Source organism: Gopherus flavomarginatus, chromosome 6 (assembly GCF_025201925.1).
Source record: "Gopherus flavomarginatus isolate rGopFla2 chromosome 6, rGopFla2.mat.asm, whole genome shotgun sequence".
Taxonomy (NCBI): Eukaryota; Metazoa; Chordata; order Testudines; family Testudinidae; genus Gopherus; species Gopherus flavomarginatus.
The window spans coordinates 111,370,531-111,389,203 of record NC_066622.1 but is presented as its reverse complement, the minus strand read 5'-3'; the positions used below and the strand labels follow the sequence as shown (position 1 = coordinate 111,389,203).

At 38.3% G+C, this 18,673-nt stretch overlaps 1 protein-coding gene across 3 annotated transcripts in view; it reads left to right on the top strand.

The window, feature by feature from the left end:
* The window catches only part of INPP5A (inositol polyphosphate-5-phosphatase A), a 422,955-nt gene that overhangs the window by 348,713 nt on the left and 55,569 nt on the right, over nt 1-18,673 (top strand). The window lies entirely within an intron of this gene.

Genomic DNA, 18,673 nt, shown 5'->3' with positions numbered 1-18,673 from the left:
AACCAGTGTAGGGAGAGAGTGCATACTGAACCTTTCGAAGTGCATCATTATTGCTTCTGCATCCCGCTTTCCCTCACAGCCCCAAGTGCTCTCACTGCAGTAGATCATTCTGTATCCTTGGCTGGGTAGGCTGTGTCTTAATTCCATAGTCTAGCCATACGAATGACACAAAGCCCAAGAAATAGGTTTTAATCTGTAAAACTAAATGGGGATTGAAGAATGGCATCCCTAATGTCCTATTTCTTTTGGAGACCTTCATGTCTAATCAGTACGGTATTTAAAATCTAATTGTGATGCTTTTTGTGTTAAAGCTTATATATGAACTATGTTAGAATATGATTTAGAATGATTACAGAAATCTAGTGTGGCTCAGTGATATTAAATAGTATAGTAATTTAATATGTAAAGCCATTCTTGGCTTAAAAAATGAATCTTATGAAAGGAGATTATAAATTATTTATCGCATGTTGTTTATGTGATCAACAGTTAACAATTTAAGGCAGTATTATTCAGGGAAAAAGAAGATTTGTTTCAATTACTGACATAAACATCTCCTCATAATAGTGGCTTTTCATTTACTGCATTGCAATGTACCATAAGCTTTAAGGCACAAGGGATTCTTTGTGTATCTCAATTGTGCTTGTCCAGAGTGATGTCAGTCAATTTTTGACCTATACAGTCTGGTGTTATTCTTATCAATCAATAATAGATTTTTTTTCCCCCCGGCCGTTCAGGAGTATGCCATAAAATCCTTGAAAATGATCATGTTCTTTTATGGTGTCTTCCTCTGGGAAGTACAAGGTAATTTACCCTAGAGGAAATTCCAGTGGAGTCCATTAGGATCCTTCAGCTGGTTTCCACTGGCTTTTATTGTTCTCTTGATTTCTACTGGCCACCGTTTGTTTCAGTTAGAGAGCCACTAGTCCTAGGAATTAGTAGACCAACAGATCCATTTCTCGGTTTCAAAACCTAGTTGGCCATCTGGAGTCAGGCAAACACTTTTTCAGCTTTTATTTCCAGTAGCATAAATAAATGTTAACATTTATATAGCACTTCCTAGTACAAAGCAGTGAACACCAGTTTAGAGTGAAGTGACTTAAGTTTTTGTCATTATTCTAACTTTGTTAGTGGCAAATCCTGCCCCATCTTCTACCCCAGGAGTGCCAAAGACCCAATAAGACTCTGAAGTGATGCAGTTCTATTGCATATGATAGGTGAGATGATACAAAGAACCCCTCTTGTGCACTGTTGTGCTATATTCTGTGTACACCATTGCACCACCATGAAAGGAGATGTGAGGGATGGGCCACGGCCAAGGCTTGTGCAAGATAAGGGTCAAATTGTGTCTGCGAATGTACAAGGAGCCTTCCCTGTGATGCCCTTACAGAGCCGTCGGACACTTTTTCAGTCTCTTCACTTGGCATAGCACAAGGGCTGCCCCTGCTACGCAACCATCCTATCATATTTACTCTTTTTGTATAGCACTCAAATCACCTTGCTGCCATGGAGATGGTAAAGAAATGCATATAATGGATTAACCCTTTATGGAAATTATCTTTGTTCCGAAATATGCCATTTCCAGTTTACTTTTTTTATATAAATCTAATATTGGTTTGAAAATTACAATACTTTTATAGTTTTTGCTATATTTTCAATATTTACAATATTTTCTGTAATCCTGTAATGCTGTCACCATAATTCTACAGGTACAATATTTAACTTAAGCCACATAGAAGTGGAATTTCACATGATTCCCTTCCTTCTCCCTCATTGTAATTTCTTTTCTCTGTTCACAAGGTCCCTGTGTCACTGCCACCAGACTACCCCTCCGGGACTCTTTTCAGAGCCCACCACTCCCATTGTTCTCCTTGTTGTACCAGAAGGATTGCTGCGCAGTTGTGTAAGGTTCAACACTCCATCCCCTGATGGCCCAAAAGATGAGACCAAAACTAGTAATCAAGGTCTCCTGTGAGGACTCCTATGAAATAGTGCACAGCTCAACAATTAGGTCACCAGGCAGGCCATCCAGACAACTTCTTTAAGAACTTTTGTTTTTAATGTTGATGTGTTGTTTAAATTCGTTAAAATGCTTATTCTTCGTGTGAAGAGAAGCCGAGCCTTACAATTAAGTTTTATTTCCCTGTGTAAGTACATGTTTACATTGCACAGATTATTAAACATAGAGCAGATCATAATTTGTAGACATCTTTCCATTTTTTGAAAATTCTATAATAACCTTTTGCAAATAAATTTCAGCCTATAGATTGTTCATGAATTGCTGTTGTGAAAAGTCATTTAAGTGTTCGGTATTCTAAATTCACTTTTGGAGCTGTGTGATTGGTAACCTACGCCACATGGTATTTATTGTTTTCTGTTCTGATTGGATACTTTCACCTTCATAAACTACATCTGCCAAAAACAAATTGAGTTTACTCACAAAAGAAATGTTATATGGTAATTAAGTGAAAACAGATCCAAAATTCATGTTCTGGAAACATCTTCATTAAAAGTGAACAGAAAAATATGTGAACATAGCTGAATCAGAATGGTTCACAAAAGAGAAAATGTTGGCAAATGATTTCTCCCATTGTTCACTCAGATCTAAACACAGACATCCTTATTCAACAAAAGTATGGTAAATCCGTAATATCCCTCCCATAGCACTTTTCATTTTCAAAGTCCTTCACAAACATTAATTAATTTTATAATAAATGAGTGAATAAATAAAAAGCTGAATTGCTACAAAAATTGTTTTAATTATACTTTTGTTTGTCTTTTAACACAATCTAAATACAAAAGGAAAAATTCATTTTTAGACTAACTTAAAGGTTCAAAAAGCAGTCTGTCTCACTCATAGTAATATACTGCCAGCGTAAGGCACCTGGGAACTAATGTTCATATGCTGATGCTTTCAAGTCTTTAACCTTTAAAAATTACTAAAAGCGGAAACTACTTGGAAATTAATTTCAGCATTCCTTTTTCTTCATTATTCAAGAAAACACACCTGACTTGGTTTGTAGAACAAATTTTACCTTCACCTTATCTTCTTGCAGTGGAAAGATACACACACTATTGGCTAACCAGCTCTGTACTCAGTATATATGCTGCAGTAGGCTTGGACTATTATGTAGACTTTCAGATGTACAATAAATACTAGAGATCATATGATTTAATGTAGCATTGTACAGTACAGAGGCTTTCAACATTTTTTTCAGAAATCCTGGGAGGTTCTTCTTGAATCTCAATAAAAGATTATCTACTCGCTGTACCAATGTTTAGTATGGAATTACTTTCTAATGTCTAGCACAAGCAGTGCAAATATCAGAGAAGACAGCATTAAGCATTACAACCTTTATTAGATTTCGAGTGAAGTCAACTTATTTAGTAAATATTTTTAAGAATGACAACAACTGAACTTACCCAGGCCATAGGTCTGGAGCATACCAGACATCTAAATTACACCCTGCCAAAGTGGGATGGAAATTTTTGTTTCCTTTCTGTAGACTGGCTAATATACATTTTGGCACATATCTGTGTAAAATGACTTCCAGATGATAATTGCCAGTCTGGTGTTCTGTATCGATTAAATTCAGTAAGCAGACCTACCTCCATCTTTTCCATGAACTACCTTAAAATGTATACATAATGAAGACAGTGACTTCAAAGTCTTTAGGAAATCAATACTAAGTAAAGGCCCTATTCTTAAAGAAAAAATGGACAGCAATGTAACTATGTTTAAGAAACATAACAAACCACAAAAGCAAGAATATTCAAAATCAAGACTGCCTCTCTGTTGTGCTTAGATATTTGAGTTCTCTAACAATTGTCTAATATTGCATGCTATATGTGCTTCAAAAATAGCTAAGCACAGTGGGATAAGTTGATGCCTCAGCCAGAAAGCTGGATGCAGAGAAATCATGAGAGGGCCAGGGCGAGCTACCCTGGCCAGGTTGTTCTCAGAAGAGATGCAGTGGGAATTCCTACTGAGAAGAGTGCACTCCGGTTGAAAGGGCTGGGGTGTCTATCTTTGTACGCAGCGGCGGCTCTAGGTATTTTGCCGCCCCAACACGGCAGGCAGGCTGCCTTCGGCGGCTTGCCTGCGAGAGGTCCCCGGTCCTGCAGATTTGGCGGCACGCCTGCAGGAGGTCCATCGAAGCCTCGGGACCAGCGGACCCTCCGCAGGCATGCCGCCAAAGGCAACCTGCCTGCCACCCTCACGGCGACCAGCAGAGCGCCCCCTGTGGCTTGCCGCCTCAGGCACGCGCTTGGTGTGCTGGTGCCCGGAGCTGCCTCTGCTTGTACGAGAACAGGAGAAGACTGTACCAGAGAGTCAGAGCTCAGTGAGGAATGGTGGGGCTGCACTGAAGAGCTAGGGTGTGGTAAGGGGCACCAGGGCAGCCTTGGAGAGCTAGGATATGGTGAGGGGCACTGGGGCTGTACGGTGAATATATTGTTTGGACTATGCTGGGGAACTTTTGCAATAAATGAACCCCACAAGGGCTATATTTATACTTGATCATAGGCTTTGCACTAGTATTGGGGAACCTGAAGGAGAGAAACTGAGGCAGGTGTGTCTATCATGCTGCAGCCTGGCACAGGAAGGCACTCCTGGTGGGGGCCCGCCTTTCTTTCACCTAGATTTCCAAAAATTAATGCAAAAAGTGGGATCTTTGAACCCTTGGGCAAATAAGAGGATATAGGTGGCGTGCCATTATTAGCTGACTACATCAACTACAATATGACTTAGGTTCCCCAGCTAATTGACTACAATGACACACAGGTTCCCAAGTCGCATGGGCACTTAAGTCACTTGTGCCTTTGTGCATGTGAAGTGAATTTCATCTTTGCTCCCTAGGATGGTTATGGTCGAAGCATTCTGGGAGCTCCACCTGGTAGAGAGGAACTAGATAGGCCTTTCATGAGTTTTATATTAACAAAAAGGCTTAAAAATTGAAGAATACAGATGTGTGATAGGATGAGGTACTGGTATTATATGGTGGAGTACTTTCCAGTTCATTAGTAACTGCGGAGGATGTTAAACAACATCTACTTGGGAGGAACATTTTTAAGTCAACAGGCCTGGATAACTTGCATCCAGAAGTCCTAAAATAACTGGCTGAGAAGATCTCTGGCCTGCTTATATTAATTTGTAACAAATCTTGGCATATGAGGGAAATTCCAGGAGACTGGAAGAGTGCTAATGTTGTACCAATATTCAAAAAGGGCAAGTAGTATGACCAGTTAACCTGACACTAGTCCCAGTCAAAATAATAGAAAAGCTGATGGAATTTAATTTATCAAGATTTAAAAGGTGGGAATATAATTTATGCCTGTCAAATGATTTTATCGAAAACAGATCTCGTCAAACAACCTGATTTCATTGTCTAATGAGATTGCAAGTTTGATTGATAAAAGTAACTGTGTACATGTAATTTACTTTTGAAAGGGATTTGACTCAGTGACACACAACATTCTGATTTTAAAAAGGGGCACTATATGATATTGGTAAATCATGCAGTAAATGGATAAAGCACTGGGTTGTCAGGCAGATCTCAAAAAGTAGTCCTCCATGGGGAATCATCATGAAATGGGGATGTTCATAGTTGGTTTCCTCAAGGATCAGTATTAGGCCTGACGCTATTCAACATTTTCATCAATATTTGGAAGTAAATATAAAATCATTGCTCATAACATTTGTGATGACACGAAGATTGACAGAATGGTGGTAATGAGGACTGGGCACTCATACAGAGCAATCTGGATCACTTGATGAGCTGGGTCCATTCAAATACATCACCTTTTAATACAGGTAGAAACAAGGAATGCAGATCGTATCTGCAGCATGGGTCACTGTATCCTGGAAAGCAGTGACTCTGAAAAGGATTTAAGGGTCATGGTAGACAAGCAACAGAATATGAGCTCTCAGTGCAGTGCTGAGAAAATAAAGGGCTAGTGCGATCCTTGGATGTATAAATGAGAGTAGTAAGAGTAGAGAGATGATTTTTACATCAGTATATGGCATTGGTGAGAACAGTGCTGGAACACTGCATCCAGTTCTGGTGTCTATATTTTTAAAAGGATGTTGAAAAATTCCGAGCACTGCATTGTGTGGTGACAGACATGGTTCCAGGTCTCGAATAGTATAGGGCTCCCCACACCTCATCTCCCTACCTCCAGTTTGGATGAGGTGAATGGGTTGGGACTTTGACTTTCTGGGCAGTCCTGGAGGTATAAAGAGGTACTGTCCTCATACTCAGCCTCAGCTTTGTAAAACCCAGAGCCTTTGGCACCAAGTTAAATTCTATTCTGGAATGGTTCCAACAGGTAGTTCAGAGAGTAATTTCTCATTGGCTAATCGTTTTTAATAAAGTTGCGGCCTACTCATTTAACCATGCTCTGGCATGTGTTTCTCATTGTTTCCACATCAGTGACTGGAAGCTGAAGTCAAACAAATTCAAATTAGAAATTTGGCACCAATTTTTAACAATCAGGATGATTAACCACTGGAACAAACTACCAGGGGAAGTTGCGGATTCTCCATATCCTATGTCTTCAAATCAATTATATTCTTTAGCTAAACTGAAGTTATGCTTTAATTGAGCACATGTTATTGGGTTCAATACAGGGGTGACTGGGTGACATATAATGGTACGTACAGGAGGTCAGACTATAGGATCTAATTGTCCCTTCTAGTGTTAAATTCTCAGTGTATGAATTTGTTTAAACTTGATAAACATCAGAAAAAAGTGCCATCTATAGCATGCATATTTTTTATATAAAACTTCCCTCTCCAAGTCCTCATGTTGGTAAGCATGTTTCAAGAAGGTGATCTGTATCTTGAAGTAATATATGTGCCACATATTACTGCTGCTAAATAAAACAGATTGACATGCTACAATAAATAGTGGATGGAAGATTTATTTTTGTTTGCTGATGGAGACAATCAATAGGTAAAACCTATGCAAATGTGCAGAGTTCAAGTGAGGGCTAACCTGAGCAGGACTTAAGTTATGCACCCGCCTTTGTGCCAAATTTTTCAGTTTTTCTTCTTTAATGAATACATGTATTTTGTGCAATGGAGCATAGCACAGGCGCTTTTGGATGTCAGACTCTTCGAGAAAGAGGAAGAGAGTTTTAATCACAAAAGCAGAAACTTCACTCAGAAGTGATTCTACACTTTGTTCCATTTGCAAATGGTGCATATCGCCTTTTGTGAAACAGAAACCATGGTTTGATTCGTGATAGCACTTCATGGATTCTTTACTTGGGTCTTTTTCAGTCTACAATAATGCACATGAAAAGAGGACATTCAACATAATTCTACCCAACGGCTAGTGTAAGATCTCTTCCAATCAAGTTCTCTAAGCATATCCTTTTTGTTGAGCTTTAAGCAGCTTTTAAAATAACAGCATTAGCTCCTATTTCTGAACTACATTGAGGGTTTCAGTAAATGAAGGTACGTCAGAAAGGAGGAGTGACTGAACACCAAGAAACTAAAAATTATTGCAACATATTTTAATGGGCATATCAGACTTGTAAACTAAAGAGGTTATTGGAGAACTAGCTCCAAATTCTGAAATGAACTTTAGAGTTCATTGAAAAAAGAAAAAAAGCATAATTGAAATTCATGATGCCAGTTTGGTTTTCGTTGCAGAGATTTATCATTGAAAGCCATATTGCTTCCCCTGCTCTTTTATTTAAAACTCTTCAATGCATTGTTTTTAAGGTCCATTTCTTTTACAAGCCTTTCCTTTCAGCTTGTTCAAGAATCAGGTCTTACGAACATCTGTTTGTGGCTAAAATCAGGCAGGACTCAGCCTGTATCCTGCCTCTCTACCCCCGTTTTGTTTCCACAAGCCATTGTTTCCGATTTCATGCTATCAGAGGGGCTGCATGTTTTCTTGCGTGAAGTTGTCAGAGAGATAAAAGCTCCGGAGCAGGGTCACATTTAGAGGGATGGGCATGAAAAATTGGTAAAATGTATCTGGAAGCCCACCCACAAGACTGTTCCTTGAAGCAGTTCAGAAATGGAAAGCAGAATTATTATTTTGACGCTGTGCAAATTCCGAAGTGAAAAATCCACAGTATTGTAGAAAGTTTATAACTAGCAGAAGTCTCTAGTACCTCTTAGGCAGATTTCTGTTCAGTTGTCTTTTTCCTCCTGTATTTTTAAAAACAGCCAGTTGGAGTTTTAGAAAAAAAGATAGCATCGTCTTCATTGTTGTGTGTTCCCATATCTTTCCAGTGTGAGAACGAAGCACCAAAAGATTTAAAACAAGTGCTAGACCTTTCAACCATCACCATACTCTGAAGATGGTAGAAACATTAGCACACAATGCTAGCGACAGGTGTGGAGTATCCAATACTGTACTAGGCAAGATCTCCAAAGAAGAAGGTAATGGTGAATGGACAAGGGACAGTGCAGCTTAATTAACTTAATGGAATACATTTTCAAAGCAAGGCACACGGCTATGCTTGTGACTCCAGTTATGGTTAACAATGGTGATGAGATAGTGTAAAAACATGAGCTTGACGTCAGGCCCCCTGTGCGCTTCTTTGAATTTTTGTCCTTTATTTCTTTTGAATTCTAAATGTGGCACCTTACTTTCAAAGGATTTTAAATTAATGCATTCGAAAAAAGGCAATTGCAGTTGCACAACGTGGCCAACTTGGATAGAGTTTAATACCTTGTTCTCTCACAGCTACATCTTTAACAGAGTAAAAAAAAGGTATCAAACATGTCAATAGCAAAATTCCCACTGTCCACTGATTAATGCCAGTGTGACTAGAGCATCATCCAAGAAGATTCAGGCATCAGACAGAATAACTGTATTCATTTAGGTATTGAATAGATACAAAATTAAGAAAATACATTCAATTGGTTCTATGTTAGGTCTGTGATTGTATGAGACAACAGGTGCTGCTTTGGGCTCTAGTAATGAGAGGTCTGTACAATTCATGACAACAGAACAATCATGGTATATAACTAACGTTTGTTTTTCATAGGCAACTGATGGGTCAGGAATACAGAGACAGTTATTACCTTACTATAGCAATGATTCCAAGCAACTAGAATGATGTGAATTGTATTGAGCAGTCTAGCATTGGAACTTAACTCTAAGGAGGTAATTTTTTTCAGTAGCTCCTTTTCAAATGTTGTCAGTTCTTCACACGTCTTTAAAAATACTGCGAGGTCATAATCTGGATTTTAGCCAACTAACCTAGATATGTCATTTAATTTTTTCTATAAAGCAATGTTTTGGTTATAGAAATGCTAAAAAAAAGCATTCAAAACAGGGGTACACCTATGTATAGATTATTTTGTACATCTTCAAGTGAAAAAAATATTTTAAACTGTTTTTTAAGTAAAATAAATTTTTGGACTAAGAACCTGTATAGTATATTTTCACACCAGACCCTGTCTGTGAACAGAAAAACAAGATTTATTTTAAAACACTGCACAGCATTTAACAATTAACAGTACTAGTACTGTAGTTGATACTCAATATATAGCAATTAGGTGAATACATTTTTAATGAAGATATTATTTATTGGTATTTATTGTTTAATATTGTGGTAGTGTTTAGAGGCCCCAGTCAGGGAGCAGGGCTGCATTGTGCTAGGAACTGGATGCACATATATATGCACATATGTCATGCCATACCAAAGCACATAAAGTCCTGTAGTACTTTCTGAGATTTTGCCTAAAACTGTAGGATTAGGCTGAATGCCATTGTCTTAGTCTGTGATAGGTTTTCATTGTATTTTGTGAAAACAACATATACTCATTTAACAAAAGGCTGCCAGTAGAGTAATGGCAGATAATATGCATTTAATTTGCAGCCCAAAATTAGATGTGTACAGTTATATGCCTTCTTAGTGCAAGCAGCAAAACATGTGCACCCTCAAGCTGGAGGATGTACTTGCACATGTGACTACATAGGTGCCTATCTAGCTCTGCGTGCACGCAAAGTAGGCATGCAATTACATAATCACTTTCAGGCTAAAATCAGTCTCTATGCATTTCTTTATTAATTTGTACACTGATGAACATGCTTTAATCTTTACATCAAGAGCTTTGAGGGGCACTTCAACCTCTATTCGGAATACTTATTTATTTGTTGACAGGTTTTTTCTGCAGATAATTTGCCTTCATCTGAATTCTTTTTGAGGCTGTAGAATTTCTGTGCCAGCAATTCTCTTTGACATACCTGCCTGACTTTCTCAGGTGCAAGAATTTGCTTTGTTTTGTTTTATCTTGAAAGGGAAAAGAGAAAAGGCTACAGTAAAAATTAATTGTGCATCTTAAAATCCATTACTAAAAATAAGTGAAAAAGACCTATCTTGAGGAACTACAGAAGTTATTTCAGCTTTCACTTCTTGTAGAGTATGAAAAAGCTTTCTGTATGTTAAACAGTCTTGTGGACATCTGGCATGATTGGTTTTAATCTGCTGACTAAAAAGTCAGGATTAAATCTTGCTTTACACCTCTTTGTATTGCAGTCAGTAAAGTGACAGAGCTGCTCTGAAACAATGACACTACTTATTCCACCCAATATGCCATGTGGTAGATCACCCCCTTTTTCAGCACCACTTCTCTGCAAAGACAATGAAGCATCTGGTGGGGTTTTCCTGTGTCCAAGATATTTTTTGTCAGTAATTTCACTCAGCCAGTCTGCTTAGTTCTCCCCTGGTGCTAGTTTTTGAGACAGGGTGTGCCAAACCCAGTGGCAAGAGGTCAAGAGGCCAAAGTGATGAATTTTTATGTGCCTGTTCCTTGTGTTTCTGCTCAGTCATGATTCTTTGCGCTCTGTGCTGCTTCTGAAAGGGAGCCACAGTGGGCAATTTGTCCTCCTGGTCTGGAGAGAATGGGGAGGCAGATGAGTTAAAATGGCATGTATGACTTCGAACAGAGAAGCACACAAATGTTTTCTTATGGTGAAACAGAATACTCCTGTCACTATTCAGCACAAGAGGTACTTGGAGATTTGTAGCCTGTTGGCTTTCGATCAAGTGACAAATGAATTTAGCAGCACTTAAAGATATAGAGGCAGAATAGCACTTCAGCAACTAGTCCCCAGCTGTTAATGTTAACATTATGTTGCATTAACACATTTCAAGCTGCATTATTTCCCCTATCTATAACCATGATTTTTTTTTGTCCCAGGTCTCTGTGCTCCTGTGTTACATACCTCATAGTGTTTGAGTCCTGTTTTGCGTCAGTGAAATGTTTTTAATCTGTATTTAATAAATGATGAAACATATGCTTTTTGATTTCCTGTCCTACTTGGGCCCTGTGTTCGCCTCCCATATCAGCTAGCATGAGAGAGAACACTGATCAAAAAGGATTAACAGGAGTATGTGAGTTGCATTTGTGCCACATCTTTCCATCTTCTGGCAGCAGTGCTGTGCAATGTTTGATGTTGCTGTTTAAGCTGGGGAGCTGCATTCATTGTTGAGTTAAACCCCACTGTATTCCTGTCAGGTAGTGTGAAGATACTCTTCCTCCAAATTCCTCTCTCTGTCTACCTCTGCTCGCCCATGGCAGCATGGTGGGCTCAGTGGCTGTATTGCCATACACTCCTGGCCAATGACAGAGCTCTTGATGGAGCCCAGAGACCATGGAGGGATACTTAATATTGCTGTAAGCACCATTTACAGTTCCTTCATTCCTGCATTGACTGAAGTCCTCTGATGGAGGGAACAAAGCTATTTAAAGATAGTATAGAAGAGTTAATATGGAAAACATCCTGCCTAACCTCCTTTCCCGCTCCATGTTGTCCCTTGTGTCCCACAGCTGCTTTTTCCATGATTTGCTCTTCTCTACTCTGTGCAGCATTTTATTTGTAAATACCTGTCATACACAATATGACCTACATTTTATTTACAAATGGTGCTTTTCATTCCTTTTATTTCAAAATACTTTTTTTAAAAAAATGTGTTTAGTCCTCATTAAAGTTAGGAATTCAGCACTGGCTTGAATTCGGTTTAATTTGCTTAGTAAGGATCTAAACACAGCTCCAGTAACGTGCCTTGGTATTGACCTGCAATAATCCTACACTTAGTTCTGAACCTTTCTTGAGTGGAGTATGCTATCATACCAAATTGTGTGGCAGCTTTCATAATGCTAATAATTGGATACTAAGATGATATCACCAATGACTAGGGATGAGCAAGCTCGTGTTTTTACTCTGAATTACTCTGACATCATTGGCTGGAAAGTATGACTTGAATTCATAGATTATTGGGTTCATATTCCCTGCACTATTTTAAAAATGGAATAAAAGAATGAATGGCGAGGAAGGAGAAGAGAGGAAGTCCTGTGAGAACTGGAGTGGAGATTGGGCAGAATGAAAAATAAATTCAGGGAAACTAGATGAAGAGAAGTGGGGATGGGGAATGGTAATGCAAAAATAAATACAGCACATATAACACATACATTAGGGCACCTACTTTACCAGATTAGCTTTTTGGGTCATTCTCTCTTCTATTCCAAATCTCACATAGCACCCAGCTTCCTTTTAAGCTAGAAATCCTCCTTTTTCCCTCATTTGAATCTTTTCTTAAAAATGTAAATTTAAACTCATCAAAAAATGATTTGGCTAACACAAAAATAGTAAGGCTCCCAAACCCCTACATTCCACAAAGCTTTGCCATTAGCACTTGTTACCTGGGCATAATTTGAACGCAGTGTCCAAAAGTAGATGGTTTAGTGCACTAACTCGCAGTGCATCATGTCGTCCTCGAAAAACCATATTTTTGACAATTAGAAGTAAAAAAAAATTCTTTCTGCCAAACAACCATGTCAGTTTTTTGTAAATAAATAAATAAATGTCATTAGTTACAAGCATGATAAACCTTTTTCCCTTAGTGGAAAAATGTTGCTACAGTTGAGAGAAAAATATTTTGTTGGAATATGCAGAATATCCAAGCTGGTGCTAGTATCAATGTAGTAAATAATGTAGGTGGATGACATAAGTTATGAAGCTCATGTAATGAGCAGAAAATAAAACCGTTTGTCCTGAGCATACCACGTATCGCAAGATATACCCAAGGAATTTATTTTCTGTTTAAGATCGTGGATCATTTCGTTTGGTAGAGCATTTCTGCTAATGATAATAGGTTTGGAAAATGTCATGTCCTGCTGTTCATATGTCAGTGGGATTAGCCTCACCCTTCAGGTGCTACTTGACATCTGATGTGGTAAATTTGTAATAAGATTTAAAAAGTAGTTAGGGTCGTGGAATTGTACAAGCACAGATCTGTAGTCAAGCTAACAACTCTTTTTGACTAGTCTCTTCAAATGTACAGATGAACACATAGATATATTTTTTATCTTATCTGTTATGTTAGGAACAGAGATGAACCAAAAGAGTTGATGTCTTACATAACGTGAAGTATTACCCGGGTGTGATTCCACTGAGATCAGTGAAGTTATCTCAGGAGTAAATTTAGGCTATGATGTTTGTTTTTAGTTTGTACAAACAGGTAAATTGAATACTTTGCTGCCCAAAGCCTGCCAGATCATATTGTTTGGCACACTTTCTGACTTTGAAGAGCAAAAACACTTGGTATGCCATGCCAACTTTCGAAAAGATATCCTATCAATTTGTATACTTCATAAGATGTTAATTTTATTTATAGTAAATAAACTTAATTACCCTTGTGCTAATTCCCATTTTAGGTGTAGGTGCTCATCTGCCTTAGGGTTCCTAGTAGGAAATCCCTTCCTCCAGCTAACTGCAGTGCCAGTACAGGAAAGCACTTACACACATTTTATTAACTGCAACAAGGATGCTTCTAATTGTTCATAATTACTGCTAAAACTTCCATAGTGGTAGGTCAGGTTAGTGGGGAAAAGGAGGAGCTAATCCTTATAAGGCTCATCAGGAAGGTGTAGTTGGATGAGCTCAGTAGTAACTTTATTTTGGACTTCACTGAGGGAGATACGACTATCTTAACCCTTACCATGTGTGTAATATTTTCCATTTTCTTAGTACTTTGCAAACATTCACTTAATGGTAGTTAATGCAAACATTACTTAATCTTTTTACTGCCTTTTTGAGCAAATATCATCCGTATTTTGCAGATGAGAAAACAGAGGCAGATCTATGTAATGCACCCAAGGTCAGAGAGGACGTATGTGTAAGAATTAGGATGAATTTAGCAGTTCCTGGCTCCCTGTGCCATGCTTAGACCTCTAGTTTACACCTTTCTCAAATGAGCCCCGAGATAAATTAAAAAACAAAACTGGAGTCATTTATTACATAGAATGGCAAAAAACAGCTTACAGCTTCAGCATCCTAAATGCCAGTTCAGCTTATGTTGTAAGGAGAACTGCTCACTGGGGGGCTGATCTGCAAGTCATTACTCATATGAGATGTCCTCATGCAACTGTTTTCAGGAATGGCTTTAATTGGATATACATTTTAAAATACAGCTCTTAACACCAAATTGTGCATCAATTTAGACATGGTAATGGTCTACAGGTCTAGTACCACAGAATGAACTCCTGAACAGCTACCAACCACAAACTAATAAATGCGGTAGTTTGACATTTTCTTTTTTCCTTAAATGAGAAAGGATGATGTAATTATATGAATGCTAAAATAATTTGAAAACACGGCTGTTTGGGGGATATGCAAAGTTGCATATTGGTTCCATATACAAACAAGGCAAAATTACTTGCCTGCAATTTTTACAGAATGTTAACTTTATCCAAACTGATAAACCTGGTTGTTAAAATGTATAAAAATTCTTTAGTTTCCCCACACACTTTAGGTAGGATCTCAATTGTCTATAACTATGCAGGCATCAGTGATGTTTTTTCAGGAGTCTTTGATCAGATGTGAGTTTTAATTTTGCAAGTGTTTCTCCTTCAAGCTTTCTGTATTTCTGTTGGTCTTTGGAAGTTTTCAGTTCCTTCATATATTGTATTATCCAGCGATCAAGAGAAGGTTTTTGTGTGGCCTCTTCTGGAAAAGGACTTGCTTTCTTACCAAGCCCAAGCCAGATATTTCAGAGACCTAAACTAAATTGTACAATGGGGAGCTACAGCTGTTTCTCCAAGTCCAATGATATAGCTGTAATTAAAGAATGCTTATTCCAAAATTGAATGGCGCTGAAGTGTCAGATAGGAAACAACTGCAGTAGAGTTTTTAGGGTTTGTGTCTTTAAAAATAGAACACTTAATGTTCAAGTTATTTGGAGAAGTCAGCTGGAAAATTAGCCAGTGATAATTCTTAACACAGTGAATGTTGGTTAATGTGTTGGCAATTCAGAAAACTTTATATGGACAGAAAACTGGATATGATGTGCCTGTTTCTAGTCAGTTCACTGTTTATTAAAAATTCATTAATTCAAGAGGAAGCAGTGTTGTCCAGTAGACAGAGCATAGTGCTGTGACTCAGGAGAGTGAGTCCAAGGAATTGCACTTCTCTCTCCTATGTGATGTGAAGTTTGTTCCAGTCAGCGGATGAAAAGGCTATCTTAATGCTGGGGTCAACAACAAACAAAAATAAAAGGTGTTTTACATTGTCCTACATCCTTCCCCTTCTGGTTAAAAGTAGCTAGTGCAACATTGCCAGCCTGACAATTTCCTTATAGTTTTGTGGCCTAACTTCAAAGCCACACAAAACTTCAAGTTCAAACTTTTATTCTTGGGGCTAGTGTGTGAGAGAGTGTAAAAAAGGAAAAAAGGATAGCTTCTAATGAAAAGTGTGTGTGTGTACACAACACATAGTATGTCAGGCTCAGTCCCTTCTGCTTTGCTTTGTCTTTAAGAGAAGATGTCAGTCCCTCCCCTGCTTACTCTGCAGGCTGAGTGAGAGGAAAGGAAATGACGTTGTAGGTACCTATCCTGTGTCCTACCCAGTTCCTGCTTTTCTTTTGGTATGGAAGTTTGCTCGACCCCACAAGTCAGCTGTAGATGTCAGTGCTTGTCCCCCAACTATGTCACCTCTGACTATGGCTTGTAAAACGTATATCTGTGAATAGTGTTGTTTGCAGCCTAATAGAAGGTGATAATTCTATTGAATTGTCCTGTTTCTGTGGTTAAGCTTAAGGGTTTTCTTCTAAACGCTCTCGTACTGAATCTGTAAGTTTAGTTCATTTAACTTTTTCTTTAACTTGTAGGAGTTCATGTGTCAGAACTGTCTTTAACACTATTTGGCAATGCCACGAATGAGTACTATGCACATATGAAGTGTCTTCTAGCAATAATTCTCCAGCCCTGCCCTCACACCTCCGCTCATTATCATGTCATTCAACTCACATCACAATGTACACTTAAAATTTAATGAATAAAGATTTCTGTTTTGGAAGTATCAAGACAGGTGCTAATTACTTTGCTTTCATGTTGCCTGCCTTCCCCACACCCTTCCTTGTCCATACTGTAGTGCAGTGGTGGGCAGCCTGCGGCTGGTGGGCCACACATGGCCCATCAAGTTAATCCACTGGCAGGCCGCCAGACCATTTGTTTCCATTTGCATGGCCGCTCACAGCTCCCAGTGGCTGCGTTTCACCGTTCCCAGCCAGTGGGAGCTGCGGGAAGCGGCAGTCAGGCCCTGTGTAGTGTGTTTATTGCAGGTTCCTTGGGGAAAAGACCTTGTCTTCCTATTTGTCCAGAAAGAACCAAGGACATATTTAGTGATGTATTATTAACACTGATCTAAAAGATTCTTGAGAAGAGAATGTTCAAATAGGTTTGAAGTGGAGTGTGATATAAAGAGTTGTACTGGAGTAAGGGGCAAGTCCATATCCCAGCCTGCAGCCAAGTCATCTCAGCTGGGCCCCAATGAGATTCATAGAAGGAAAGGAGAGGAATCTTGCTAGTCTGGCACCAAGGAAGTCTCCTCAGCAGGCATGTTTGAGATTTTCAAAGTTTAAATTTAGATTTAAAGGGGTATTTTTAGCACAAAAGCTACCATCACTGGTGCTGCTCAAAGAGATACTTTAAAACGGAAATAAACCTTTAAAAGCTTTAGATACACTAGCAGGCCCTCTGAGACACTACAACACATCCAATGGAAGTCTGTAGGCCAGGACTTCAGTGGTGACATCAAATGTCCTGTAAGGTGCACCATGAGGTAAATCGGTCATAAAATTGATGCAAGTGGCAGCACAGTGTAATTTGCACTGATTTGCCATCAGAAAATATACAAACCAGGTATACCTTACATACCGAGGGAACAGAAGGTGATGTGACAGGAAAAACAACTAACAGGATGGTGTAAAATAAAGCAAGCCTTTGCTTTAGCTTACTTCAACCATCCCCAGCACTTATGAGGCCAAAAACTTAAATGGATGCTGCTGCTGTACTTGCTTATGCCAGGTCTGAATATGGTCCTCATAGATTATAAAATTAGTATGACAGTAATTTTGCATGCTGACTGAATGCCAAAACTGGGCAAGTTACAGTACTTTGTGACATGCCCATACATATTTGTTTTCTGTTAGATTAGGCCATCATTTATATCACTGCTGAATTTTGGCCCCTGGAATGCAGAGATTTTGATTTATTTTTTCCTTGTGATATTTTAGACCTAATCATGTCTCTGAAATGTTCATGGTGTTTCTGTTTTTTCCTCAACTCCTCAATATCCCACACTGGTTGAGTTTAGCCTGAAAATAGGTGTATACTCTTTAGGGTGGATTTTCATTGTCTTGCATTGGCCATTTATTCCTGCAACTTCCATAAATGTTCATATAAGTTATGTGGCTGAATAGCTATGCACCACAGTGAAAGGTTAATCCTAAATTTCTGTTAGAATGTGTGTGTACAAAAATTAAAATACTAAAATGTTGATTAAACATAAGCTCCTATCCAGAAGTTTTAATTGTGTATCACTGACTGGTGGAAAAAGCTAAATCAGACTCTGGCTTTCTCCAATAAACACTCAGGGTCTGAATCTGATCTCTTTTACTTCACTGAGTTCAGTGAAATTACTCCTGATGTACACCAATATAAGTGAGATCAGAATCAGACCCTCACAGATCAGAAACAGCCTGAACAAGACAGATGTTTCTGTACTCCTGAAATAGCAAGTCCTCTAGTCTCAAATTGTTTCAAATACAATTTGCCTTCTATGATAATAAAAAAGCATTTGGTTGTCCTAATTCAATAAATGTCAGGCAGATTTTTTTTCAAGAGCTGTTTCAGGAAAAGTGGCTAAAAGTATTTGTTTCCTAATTGAGATGAGCTATGTATTTCTCTTACATCCTGTCAAAATCTACAAGAGATTTAACTGAAATAAAATTTAGCATCTTAAAAGATTATTTGGTAACTGGTATATTATTTGGGTCAGTGTCTTAGCCCTTTTTGTCTTCTGTGCCTTGCTACTTCTAAAAAGAAACACCTTTGCTAAACCCATGAAAGTTCCTTGGAAATGACTGAAACTTATTATGAATTATAGTTGCAGTTGTTGCTGGAACTTTTTCATTATAACAAGACACTGAAAACGTTCCAATTGTTTTATTACTAATTAATTCTTCTAAAATAAAATAAAGTTTCCTAAGAAGATTATTTAAATCACATGGGAAAAGTAATACACATATTTAGATTCTTAGGCAGAGATAGTAGGAAAGTTTGAATCCATATGTGTTGGACTTAGAATTTTTTCAAAATATTTTTAATTTAAGTAAGTACAGGCATGCAATAAAAGACACAAATCAC